The sequence below is a fragment of the Acomys minous genome (genome assembly GCF_964271855.1).
Source record: "Acomys minous genome assembly, chromosome: 11".
NCBI classification, from domain to species: Eukaryota; Metazoa; Chordata; class Mammalia; order Rodentia; family Muridae; genus Acomys; species Acomys minous.
The window spans coordinates 52,262,745-52,277,030 of NC_140492.1; the positions used below are offsets into that span (position 1 = coordinate 52,262,745).

The window sequence follows — 14,286 nt, forward strand, 5'->3', positions numbered from 1 at the left end:
GACTGCATCCATCATCTTGGACAAGCATGCCCTACATATTACAACATATTTCAATGTTATATTGAACACACAGCCCTTCCTTCATACCATAGTGGACTTGGGGGGGTTCTCTCTTTGGCCTCCCTGTTCTTTTACATATTATTTGATACATACCTAAAGAATGTTTTCCCAAGATATTTATAAAGAACCATCTTATAGGCACAGTTGTTTCTAAACATGCTTTTTCACACCTTCCATGGGACAGGTTAACGTTTATTTTTGTCTTTAAGAATCCCATCTGTTACAGCTTCTGTTGGGACGAAGATCCTGTTTATGTCAACAAATTACTTAATTAAGCAAACTAGGTGACAACAATGATGAGCTTGAGAAAATGAAGTGAGTCTTTGTTAAAGCAATTTGATTCAGTGTTGGATCTTATTGAGGATAAGACAGAAGAATCTAGGTTAGAGAACAGTAAATGGAGAGGAGGCATGAAGAAAGAGGTCATGAGCAAGACACTATGGAACGGTTCTGATGTGATCTCATAGAGACTACTGAACTAGCTTTATGTCAAAAGACTGACACACCTCTCATCAATATTCAAGGAAAATAAAGTTCTTTCTGGAGATTAAGAATGCCGCGTTACCCAAGTAAACACTGTCTGAGTTTTCCCATACCCCATACACTACTCCAATTCTGTGACCAGCAGAGCAGCTAAGCATCTCTGTGAAGCTTCTCACTCAGCATCCCTGACTTCTCATTTTTCCTTGATATATGACTCTGTGATGCCTTTGCATTATCAGTAATGATATGATTTCAAATTATGGTGATTCTCACAACCTCTCTTGAACTATTACGCTTGTAAACTGTCATCTAAAACATAGGATTTCACCTCAGTTGAGAAAATTTTGCTAACTCTTGGAGATTTTTCAAATAATGCTTCTTGTTTATACATTCGTAACTCCACTGGTTTTCCTAAAATTCTTATAATATTCAAGGGGCATACTTAAAACTGCTATTATAGAAAGCTCTTGCACTTACTATAATACCAGGAGTAGATTTGAATCACTGTTATTATCAGGTGTTAGGCCTAACTATTCACAAAAGCCTTGCCTTCTGTATGTAACAAGAGTACTTTTGGTTCAAAATGGGTTTCTAAATGTGACTTCTCCCAATGGCACAAGAGCTAAATAATACTTAATCTGGTAAAAAAAAATGTGTGGTATATACACATGTTTTATAATAATTCTAATTATACTAACTCAGGGAATATCTAGAGTTGTATAAAAACCACCACAGGTCCATTAGCCTGTATAACCCTTGAGAATAGAGTATCATGCACACATCCCAGCTATTTGAAAAAAGGCTGAAATCCTGAATTATGAATAATGACAATAACATCATTATAAAATCAACTGTGCATAAATATATGATGGGAAAAAGAGAGTGACTGCTCATATAATTCTAGACAATACCATCTTATAGGCAGCAAAAAATGAAATAAACACCTGTGGTGCATTGCTAAAGGATGGAAATCTTATTGTATGTAATTCCTAAAGACAATTACAAAGCTTCCAAGAAGCAGGTTGTGGAAGAAGAGGATGGGGCAGTAAGACAGATGCCGTCCCTGTCATTTTCCTAATTCTCTAGAAATAAGTTTGGAACTATAGCATAAGGATAGTCATATGCCTTAGATGTCTTCATCATTGCTGTTTCATACAGGGTTCTAGGGTCATTGCTAACAGAACTCACTTTGGTTCTCAATAGTGTCTCAGACGGAACGATAAATTACAGAGTCTTTCCTCCAGCAAGCCGTCCAATGAATGTCTGAATTCCCTTCAGAGCATTCTGATATTAAAAGGAATGGATCACTTTGTTATCTGTTGCTGTCATTGTTATTATTTAATGCCAGGAAAACATCATTGGGTTGTTGCAGACAGAAATCAATAGCAGACAATGTTATAAGCCTTCAGAAGAGAAAATAAAACCTCATCGTGGAGAATCGACTTTAGGAGTGAATAGCATTTCACATTCACTAAGACATAGTTGATTGTCTTTACTCCTTGGAAATCCTGAGCTCTGGCTTAGTATTTAGTTAGCTATTAAAACAAAACTCATACAATCAGAATCCAAAAAGGCAATCAAATGTTCATAACCCCATCCATATTCCTTTGCATTCACAATATGGAGGAACAGTTGCTTTCTACTTGTTGAGCCCAAAGACTTATATTAGAAAGTCACTGTACCCTTTGCACCCTACTTTGTCACTATGAAATAAAGTAGTGTGACATACTTCCCTTAAGCACTGCATATTTTAATTATTGAAACAATGCTTAGAGATCACATATACTAAGCATCTAATAATATTGCCGGTCCTCTTATAATTGGCTTGTAAAAATTTCTGTCTCTAGCATTAAACTCCATGACCAATGTAAATTTAGAAGAAAAGGTTTTTCACTTTAAAAATTTCAGGTCATACTCCATCAGTGAAGGAAGTCAGCAAAAGATTCTCACAGCAGGAATATGAAGGCAGGAACTGAAGCTGATGCCATTGAGGAATGCTGCTTACTGGCTTGGTTTCATGGCTTCCTCATACAATGCAGTACCAACTCTCCAGGTACTGCCCCAAGTAGACTAGTAGGCCTCCTGTGTCAGTCATTAGTCAATAAAAGGCCCCATAGGTTTGCCTACAGAATAATTTTATGGAGGCATTTATCTCAATTTAGAATTCTCCTTCCCAGATATTTCTAGGCATGTGTCAAGTTGACAGGAAGAAATCATGACATTAATTTTAAGTGAATATATAGAGCAGAAAAAAAGTCTTTGAATGTTAAAGTTTGAACATAGATTAAAAGATGCTGAAGGTTTAAAAATATGGAAAAATAGTATACATAAAAATCATCTTTAGTCATAAATGCACAGTAAGAATTTAGAAGAAAACTGAGCTGTGTTTTAATTTAATTAACATTATATATGTATATGTTATACATATATACATGACATACATGTGTGCATGTCAAGGTCAGAGGCCAACTTGCTAGAATTGTTTCTTTTCTTCCATCATGTGAGACCTGGGGATTGAACCATGATCATTTGTCTTGGTGGCAAATGCATTTTACCCACTGAATTTTTTTCATTGGCCCTGATTTTAAGAAAGAGATAAAAATAGAATTGAAAAAAGACATGAAGAAGCCCTATTCCATATGCATGGAAAAATTTGCATGGGTATTTGGTCATGATGAATACATGGTATAAATATTAAAATTCATCAAATATTTATCATCTCTATTTGAGTAAAAAAAAGTGTTTTATAAAGCACTGAGTCAATGTAGGCACAATAAAGATGTTAGAAAAAAGTATATACAAACCCCTTCTTATTCTCAGTGGGAAAAAATAAACCAAGTGTACTAAAGAAAAATATGCAGAAGTATAAGCATTGCCTTAACAAAAGATTAGAGCACCTAACAGCATTCTTTGCTTGTTCCGAAAAGCAAAGAAATGTATATTTTAATTCTAGGGTCAAATATTGCAGTTCCAGCATTTAGTTTCCAAATGACAGCTTTGAGATTTGAGTGCTAAATGATTTTGAAAAATACAAGTGCTGTTAAAGGGATGCCTTATACCCTTTTCTCTCACTTTTGTTCATCAGAGAAGAGAGTCTGAAACAAACCTACCTGGATCCAGCCACTGACCTCACTTACTTCATTTAGTTGGCTGGTAAGCCTTCTTCTCTGGATTTTTGAACTCTTATTTACTAGTCAGTAGCACCTTGCATACAGGTAGGTTTGTTTTAGTTTTGTGAGTCTGTCTTGTCACGTTTTGGGTCTGATCAACTGCAAGGCTGGAAGCATCTCTTTTATTACATCACTATCATGAACTTTTAAGCAGCATTTAATGAAAACAACAGTTTATTACTGAAGAGTATGAATTCATTTCTCACAGCTGAAGGCAAATAATAGTAACACACACACACACACACACACACACACACACACACACACACTGCGCTCTTAAAAACCTACTGAACAGCTTAAAATATGAAAACTAAATCTATGTAAAAGTTGTAAATAAATAAGAGAAAATAGATTCTAAATAAATGGGCAAGGCATGAAATCAATGCCCATTCAACAATGGCTAAAATACTATATTCTTATTTTTAACGGTATGCCAAAAACCAGAAGACAATTAGGAAGTAATGAAGACACTGTTAAAATAGCTATTGATGTAAGGCTGGTAAGAAACCACTTGGAACAACTGAACATGTACAAATTAGGAGTCCCCTGCTAGATTTATTGAGCACAATACAATGGGATAAACTAGATGAAATAATTGGATGGATTTCTGAGAGTGAAATTTTATAGCCAATGGAGAACAGAATGTTAGAGCAGTTTTGATACAGAACCAAGCTTGTGTTCATACTAAATGCATTGTGAGTACTGGTCCTACACACACTTATTAAAGCAAAGACCCCCATTGTGAGACCTCCCTATAAACTTTTTTTCATGGTCATTCTTTGTCTAATGCTACTTGGTACTCGGCCAACACAATGACCAATACTTTTCTGATATCCCAAGTCTAACTTCCTCCAGGTTTATAGTTCTTTTTGTGAATGTCAACCTAGTTTAACTCAATGGCTTCCTGTTACTGACTGTTCCAAGCTGGATACTGTGGAGGGTGTATATCTGTATGCAGTATGGACACAGCCATCTCAGCATGCCCAGCTGAAACAAGAGCAGTGATCAGATTTAGCTTAGCCTCACGGGAAGTGCTGTAAATAGTCTTGCCATCATTCAGATTTCTTGTTTCAGATACCCATACATTTCTAAACAGCTAATTGGCCTTCTCTTCCTGCGAGTATTACATGTGTAAGAGGAGTGCTGTCATGGCCCAGGATGCTGTACTCACATCTGGAACTCTATCTAACATCCTCTCCAAACCATTTGTTTCTCATAAATCCCCCTTAAATTCTCTCTTATGTGCTAACCTTTATATAACCCCCACTGTTCGTGTTTCTGATTCTGTCGTTTATTATGGGTAATTCTGACAGCAGCACACATTTCTTAGTTTTACATTTTAAATGACCAACACCAGGTGCTATGACACCCACTTGTCACAACAGGATTTTTCTAGGAAAAAGTCCAATTCTATTCATAAAAAGTGTTTCTGAATATGAAAGATGAACAAGATGTCAAAGTGAATATTTAAGAAAGAAGATGTACATGGTGAAGTTAGTAAACCAGCTAAAATTAAATGATGGTTTTAAGTAGAAAATTGAATAGTAGTGTAATAAATATATATGCCTCGAGTAGAACTAGAAACAACACTAAGGGTCTTTGTGTGACGCATTCTCTCTCTTCCCTTTCTTTCTTTCTTTCTTTCTTTCTTTCTTTCTTTTTTTGCCACTAGAAATTGTATTTAATCCACTTTCCTATGTTAACATTCTTAATAATATATAAACATTACAAACCAAATGAATCTCTTTGTGACCCAGGCTTGTGATAGGAACCATCAGTGACCAACAGTGACGGAGCTTCGCCTGTCTGTTCTTCCAACCCTCTTTCAGTCTCTAACTGTCACTTGTCCTTTTGTGGTTGTCTCTTTAATCTATTTTAACCCTATGAGATAGGGACCAAAGGTACCAACATCAGCATTGTGAGGCTTAAGAGATGGTCCAACAGTAAGTAAGCCAAGCTCTCAGGAACCTTCAAACTCAGAGGCCCCTGCCCTTTGCTGGAGCTCCTCAGGTTCTGGGCTGAGAAACCAGAGATCTGTAAAGCAAGCACGCAGACGTAGACCAAGGGAGGCCTGGACCGTAAGGGGCGTGGCCTTGTGACTACCACAGCAGCATCCAGCCTCAGGACTTCAAGGCTTCTGAGCTCACGTTCCCTGTGGATAGCTCCAAGGTACCTCTATCTTGACTGGGGACGCACTCACAGTTCCCCCTGCCACACCTGGAACTGTATAAGGGATACAAGAGAGGCCAAAGACAGAGTGACCAGCCCCAGTGGGGGACAAATACTGGCAAAGCAGTGGTGACATTTGCTCTTGGGAAAGAGGTAGGGGCCTGGAAAAAGGATGGTGAAGGGCAGTCCCGGCTCTCAGTATCGATAGTGGTCAGGCTTGAAGGGGCGGGGCCGTTAGCGGACATGCCGAGGTACTGAGCCTGCTTCTCAGTCAGCTTGGTCAGTTGCACGTTCAGCTTGCCCAGGTGGGCTTCAGCCACCGCCTCATCTAGCTTCTTAGGCAGGAAGTGAACCCCAACTGGGTATTTGTCTGGGTGGGTCAACAGCTCAATCTGTGCCATCACCTGGTTCGTGAAGGAGTTGCTCATCACGAAGCTGGGGTGGCCCATGGCACAACCCAAGTTGACAAGCCGGCCTTCAGCCAGCAGGACGATGCGGTGTCCAATCTTTTAGCCAGTAGCAGTCCACCTGAGGCTTGATGCTCACCTTCTCCACAGCGTTCTCATTGAGCCACTTTACATCAATCTCCACATCGAAGTGGCCAGTGTTACACACAATGGCATCATCCTTCATCTGTTCAAAGTGCCAGCCAAGGATGATATCAACACAGCCTGCGGGGGTGACAAAGATGGTGCCCTACTTACAAGCCACATCCATGGTGGTCACATCATAGCCCTCCATGGCAGCTTGCAGTGCATTAATGGGGTCAATCTCAGTGATGATGACTCAGGCCCCAAAACCCCTCAGGGCCTGGGCACAATCCTTGCCCACATCACCATAGCCTGCTACCCCCGCCACCTTGCCCACAATCATCACATCTGTGGCCCGTTTGATGCCAGCTATGAGGGACTCTCGGCAGCCATAGAGGTGGTCGAACTTGCTCTTGGTGACAGAGTCATTGACATTGTTAGCAGGCACCTTCAGTATCCCCTTGGCCATCACCTTGTAGAGGTTACAGACCCCAGTCGTGGTCTCCTCAGAGATACCTCGGATACCTGACAAAAGCTGTGGGTATTTGGTGTGGATGAGGTTAGTAAGGCCACCACCATCGTCCAGAATCATGTTGAGCGGTCCATCCTTGAAGTGCAACGTCTGCTCAATGCACCACAGGTACTCTTCATCTGTCTCGCCCTTCCAGGCAAACACTGGAATGCTGGCCTTGGCAATGGCAGCTACGGCATGGTCCTGAGTAGAGAAGATGCTGCAGCTAGACCACCGCACCTCAGCGCCCAGGGCCACCAGAGTCTCGATGAGGATAGCAGTCTCCACAGTCATGTGCAGGCAGCCAGCAATGCGAGCACCCTTCAGCGGCTTGGAGGCTGAGTACAACTCACGCATGCGCATCAAACCTGGCATCTTATACTCAGCTATGTCTAGGGCCTTTCGTCCCTAGGCAACCAGTCCAATGTCTGCGACTTTGTAGGGTAGTTTATCGGACATGTTGGCAGCATTTCCACTAGGATAGATGAACTCAGTGAAGGGGGCCAGGCAGTGCGGGACAGGGCCTTTTCTTTCTTTCTTTCTTTCTTTCTTTCTTTCTTTCTTTCTTTCTTTCTTTTCTTTCTTCCTCATTTGTGTCCTCCAATTTTTTTGTTTCTCTATTGTGTTTCAGAAATATCATTTTCAAATTAGAAGATAAATTACCATTAAAAATGTATGGTTGCCAGGCGTGGTGGCTCACACCTTTAATCCCAGCACTCCCAAGGCAGAGCCAAGCTGATCTCTGTGAGTTCGAGGCCAGCCTGATCTACAAAAGTAAGTTCAAGATAGCCAAGACTGACAGACAGAGAAACCCTTTCTCAAAACAAACAAACAAACAAACAAAAGAACAACAAAAATGTATAGTCACCCTCAAATTTAAGTAGTGTGTGAGAGAGAATGTGTTTGCGTGTGGTTTCTCTTTCAAAGATAATTGTCATGAAGGAGATAATCAAGGTAGAGATTTTGTTATCTCTAGCACTTTGGGCAAGAGAAACAGAACAAGTTCAGAAATATGGTTTCTTTCCTCCTATAATTTTCATATAGTCCATATTTTACTATGGCAAACTCAGTGCAAATAATTTCACTGGAAAAATTATTTGAGTATATGTAGTACAGGTGTAAAAGAATAAAGTTTCCCTCATATGGAGGACTTCCACTAAATATTCACCGGAGGGATAAATTAGAAAATGTACAAAAAAATGATCGCTAATTAAATGTGTTACTAAGGGCGAGATGAAATGTTTGGCATATGAATTAGAGAAGGGACACAGATGTGGATGCTCCTTACATAAGTGTTAAAAAGAGACTAGACGAGAGGAAGCAACGAGTCCAGGGGCAGAAGGCTCTAATAGGCTCAGCATAATACTAATACATTTAGTGTTACTTTTAAGTAATTTTTTGAGATTATAATGTAATTATATCATTTCCTCTATCCAAAGCCTCACATCTCCCCAACCCCACTACATTTCAAAATCATGTCCTCTTTCTTCATTTTTTATAATTATTTTAATTATTTTTTGATGAAAATCTCAATGAGTCAGCCTTGGTTGTATAGAAACTCTCAGTGTAGACCAGGTTGGCCTTGAACTCACATAAATCTAACTGCTTCTGCATCCCAAGTGCTAAGGTTAAATGCATGTGTCACCCCACCCAGAGGAACTCTGAGGAAGCAGACATTCTCAAGGCATGGAGTACACAAACAAGTATCTTATTAACATTTATTTTTGTCAGTATACATTGTAAAAAAAATAATGGTTTAGGGTATTTTGATATGAATATATACATTTTTTCTCATTTTCTTCCCTACTTATTATGCACAGTTCTATAAACTTCTGATCCCATTTATTTTAAAGCAAAAATCCTACATACAAGTTTCTGGTGGTAATAAATAAGTTACGTCAGGGTAATAGTTTCTCAAAGAAATGCTTCAAATACTCAGCATATCATGGTCCGATATATATTATACCCATGGCTGACTCTTCCTCAGTGGTGTACTATTGTAGGCCACATCTCCTTTTATCCCTTCTTTCCTCTTCTCAGCCTTGGATTTTGTGGATTGTCATATTTCACTTGTGAGTTTCTCTTTGGACTGTAGACCCTTGAATACCTAACTTAATTGCTAAGTTTTTCTGATATTATTGTTCCCTGATATGATCATCCCTTGTATGGCTCATCTATGGTCAAATGCACAGTGTCAATAGTCCCACACAATCTGCACACAAAGTGCTTGCCTAGAATGTTAATTGATAACTGGTTTTGATTGGGTGCTCTGGGTTATATGCTCTATGTGTTCTTTTGGCTTCTTTCATTACTCTCCACTCTTATATTGGACCTAACTATATATGGGCACCTCTTAACACTTAATCATGATTCTTCAAAGTTACATACTAATTTTTAAAACAAGTGAGCAGATACCAAAACCACAGAGGAGATACTGCCATCTCTGCTGGCATGTGCTGTACCTGTTACCTTTCTACTATTTCCACCTTTGAACATAACAAGATCCTTCTCTTTGCCTCTTGATAATTAATACTTTGATGGTCCACTGGAAAGGTACCAAACTTTGAATCAACAAAAGCTGTGTTTTACTCTTTACCCTCTAGTATTTTATAAGCTTTTGATTGTCATTCAAAAAATCATAAACAAAGCCTCTCATCTGTATCCTATTGAAAAAAAGAACTCTACGTGTATGCCTCAGAGGCATTTATAGCATCGAATGAGAAGGAACACTTTCACGTACAAAGGTTCTGTAAATGTTTGTTACTTCTTTTCAGCTTTGATAGTTACTACCTGATTTTTAGTCAGTCGTTGTAAGGCTTCTCTAAATATTTCACAGGTACCCATTTGTCTTTGTCTGTGAGATGCCTCAGCTAGATTGCAGTACCCAGAAGAGAGCCTGACAACACATGATCAATTAGCATTATTTGACAAATAGACTAAATAACCCGTGTTATGATGCATCTGCTAATTCAAGATAAATGTTTCTGTCTGTGTATTTTAGATCCCTTCTTGATTCCTCAGTACACAGAAGGGTTATCATCAAAAAGAATGGCTTCTAATACTGTCCAGTTTTTATGAGAATACAGGATAACTCAATATACTTTTTTGGTAAGCAATGCTTTTATTATTTTATCCCTAAGTGAATTACCTTTTATTGCCCACACCAAATATCATCTACCACTTTTCTGCCCACTCATGCAGGCTGGCAAGTCCTCCCTGTAGTTTATCTCCATCTGCTTGGCATTTCACTACCTGGAAGAGCTTGGTGTCATCTGCAAACTTGGATAATTCACCATGCATTCTCTCTTCCAAATCATTTATGAAAATGTTAAATAAGAGAGGTTCCAGGGCCAATCCCTAAGAAACCAAACTGTTTTTACTTTTTTATTCAGAAGCACTTCCATCTCTCTGTACTTTGTGTTATTCTTTCTCTCTGCCAAAACAAGTGTTGTATAATCCATATATATATATATATATATATATATATATATATATATATATATATATGAATCTACTTGAGGTCTATTGAAAACATTATATCCAGAAGACATTTCTGCCATTCAACTCTTGTTACCCTAGAGGCACAAAAACTTCAAATGTCCCAAGGAAACTAAGCATATTGAACTCTGGGTTCTAAAGATTGAATTTGGGGAAGAATGTCTGATTTTAATCTTCATATTTCTAGAATCAACTTTTGAAAGGATATTTGTTTTAAATATGTAGTTTTGAAATCTCTGTCATAGAGAGAAAGTCTGGAAACAAGAGTGAAATACTTGTGCTAATGGTTGATGTACTCCCAGTATTTGCTTCAGCAATGATACAACCTTGCTGAGATCATTCTGCCCAACTTAAATGCACAAACTAGCTAGCCCTTCACTTGTCTTTCTTTTAGAGATTATAAATATGAAGTGATAGTATGTATGTAAAAGTAGACAACAGGAATAGGATCATATAGATTGGGTAGACCATAAAGTGCAAAGAAACCAGCATTATTAAAGATACCATATTAAAAAAAAAAGAAGAAAGAAAGAAAGAAAAAGATACCATACTCTAGATGGTCTAAACACCTGAGCTTGGAAAGAAAACTACAAACAGTGGAAGACAGTTGATACACTGAGAAAATGATCATAGTAAAGACCTATGTCCATAAAATTAAAAATATTTAAAAAGTAAACTGGAAAGTGTGAGGAAGACAGAGACCATTTTAGGAGTGTAGCATGGAGTTTAATATTTCTAGTCTCTGCATTTATATCTGTTTCTTAGCACTTTTGGGGAGTTCTTTTCCTTCTATCTGTTTTGTACTGTACGCTTCTACTTTGTTTGGTTTTGCTTTGCCCTATTATATTACACAATATTTTTAATTTTATTCCATAGATATCAGTTATTTTTTCTAGTGAAAGACAGAAAGGGACTAAATGGGAGGAGGTGGTTAGGAGCACAAAAAATTAGAAAAATATTTCTAGGTCACAGAAATAAAATTAGATATTCTCCAATGAAGTTAGAGAGAAACACATGGGATTGAAGAAACCTTACTCTCATAAGTAATACATTATAAATCTCTTCCAAACATGCATTCAATCTCTCAGTGTTCATAAAAAAAAATTATTGAGTTTTGCTCTAAGGTCAGCAATACAAGGGAAAGCATTAGGTCCATGGGATCTTGGCCTGAAAGGAGTAGAAAGCAGCATAAACAGGTGATGTAATCTTAAAGGAATACCTCAGGTAGGAAAATATGGACAATGAAGAACAAGGTTTTCTACTGATGCTCCATGGATGTCTAGGTAAAGAATTACTTAAAGGAATTAATTCCTTTATGAACAAAGATAAAGCTGTACCGACATTGCCTAGATAAAAGGGCATGAGTGTATAGAGAACCTAAGAACAAACATTGAAAAGCCAAAAGGGGTTCAATACAGAAAAGACAGATAACTATGAAAGTGAAAAGATGTGAGTCAAGACAGATTTCTGCAACCAAGCTCTTTAGAACTAGAAACAGATTTTCATCCGGCTAAGCAATAGCCTCATTTCTGCTTATACTATTCATAGTAGTGATGGAAGAAAAGAATAAGGGCCCTAGATTCCATATGTTCCTGACTCAGAAAGTAGAAACAGTTATTATGAACTGTGTGCTATCATTATGGGCCTTATTTTTATTTTAAGCTATCTAAATTCAACTCATATGTATTAAAGACATGCCAAGAATCACAAAAACTGCCCACCTTATAAGTACTTTCTATATTAGTCATCCATTGATGAAAATTCAACTCCAATGAGCTTAAGTCTTTGAAACTTTATTGGCTGTCATCTGCATACCTCACACAGAGACATCTATAAAGGAATCTACTTCACTCTAGCTTTGTTTCCAAGGTTGTGATTTGTTTTAACTTTGGAAAACAAACCTGAGTGGAAAGAATGAACTTGGTTTTTCTTGTATTATAAATGCCCTTCACATTTTTCATTTTTATGAACTGAATTGTGCTCACTAATTCATATGCTGACACTCTAATCTCTGCTCTGACTGTATTTGGACATTAGACCTTTACAGATTAAATAAGGTCAAATATGATTGGACTTAATCCAACAGAACTAGAATTCTCATAAGATGAGAGACACCACGTATACACACAGAAGAATCACATGATGACAAAGGGAAAGACAAGGTGGCTACCTGCAAATTACAAGAAACAATCACAAAACAAAGCAATCCTGCCTGTACTTTGATACTGAACTACCAGCCCCCAGAGAAGTGTAAATAGAGAGGAATTATATAAAGAGAGGAAATGGAAAATGAACAATGCTAATGGATAACCACTTTGAATATTTTCAATTTCTATGATACAAGTAAGTATAGTCATCTATATTATCCTTTGTTTTTATTTTTATTTTTAATTTGTTCACTTCATGTCCCACTGTAGCCCCCTCCCTTTTTGCCTCCTGATCCCACCCTCCCTCCCTCCCCTAGTCCTCAGAAAGTGGAGCCCTTCTCCCCTAACACCTGATCTCAGCCTATCAAGTCTCATTTGGACTGCCTGTATCCTCTTTCTCTGTGGCCTGGCAAGGCCACCCCACCAGGGGGATGTTATCAACATGTGGGAGCCAGCAGAGTCCGGGTCAGAAGTAGTCCCTGTTCCCCATATTTTGGAGCCTACAAGGTGACTGTCCTGCCTCTCCACTGTATCTGAGAAGGTCTAAGTCACCACCATGCATGGTCCTTGGTTGCTGCATCCATCTCTGCAGTACTCTCTCCTCTGCCCAAGTTTGTTGGACCCTTTGGTCTCCTTGTGGAGCTCCTGACCCCTCTAGTTCCTTTTATTCCCCAACTCTTCCATAACACTCCCTGTGCTCGATGTATTAATGGACAACTTCTTTGAACACTTTCAGTTTCTACTCCTACAAGTAAGTATAGTCATATATTTCATCTTTTGGTCTTTGGTAAGATTTATAAGTACAGTTATTTTAGAATAAACTGGAAGTTGTTAAATGGCCAAACTGAAGTTTATGGGTCTTTGGGACTGTCTTCTAAGGCTTCTGAACATTGCCTATGCTCAGCCTAAAGTCCACTGCATAGACCCCTCCCAAAACAAACCAAGAAATACAGTCACTCAAACAATTGTATAATATTTTCTTTCTTTTTCTTTTTCTTTCCTGTTCTCTTTTTTCTTTCTCTGTTTTTTGTCTTTATGTACATATATTATCTTCATTTCTGATGCCATCAAAAACCCAGAAGAAAGCATGTGCCCATTGGATCATGAGTTACACATGGCTGTGAGGTGCCATATGGGTTCCGGTTCCCAATTAGAAAAGCATGTGTTCTTATCTGATGAGCCATCTATACAGACCCAGTCCCAGGAATCAGTTATCCCCTTTTAAGTTGTTGGATACAGCATCCCACAGATGCCCCCCAAAACACTGTAAGCTATTGGCAATACTGCTGACTACCTTACAAACCTTAAAAGATCCTATTGCTGAAGATATGCCATACTTGAGTCACAGAAGAAATCTCAGCTGTAAGCTTAGTCCTTGCTAGCATATTCCATAGTGCTGGCAAGTGCTATAGATACAACCAGAGTACAAAAAATAATTAAACATCAGTTTCATGCAGATGTGAACCCTGCAAGTCACAATAATGAGCACCCTAGCAAGATGTGACCACTGGTGCAAAAATGGCAGTAATGTTATGGGACTAACCAATGATTTTTTAAAATTTGTTCACTTTCCATTCTAATTTTAGCCCCCTCCCTCATTGCCTCCCAGGCCCACTCTCTCTCTCCGTCATACCCTCCCCTAGTCCTCAGAAGTAAGAAGCCTCCTCTCTTCCCCTAACCAATGACTTTTAAAAATTAGTATTAAGCTCCACTCAGGA

General features: G+C 38.5%; 1 protein-coding gene and 1 pseudogene across 3 annotated transcripts in view; both read right to left on the reverse strand.

Annotated features, from left to right (window-relative positions):
* Positions 1-14,286, reverse strand: part of LSAMP (limbic system associated membrane protein) — a 2,140,464-nt gene that overhangs the window by 2,091,533 nt on the left and 34,645 nt on the right. The window lies entirely within an intron of this gene.
* On the reverse strand, positions 5,147-8,039 carry LOC311609116 (adenosylhomocysteinase-like; annotated as a pseudogene). The gene has a single exon. The product of its transcript is annotated as an adenosylhomocysteinase-like (transcript).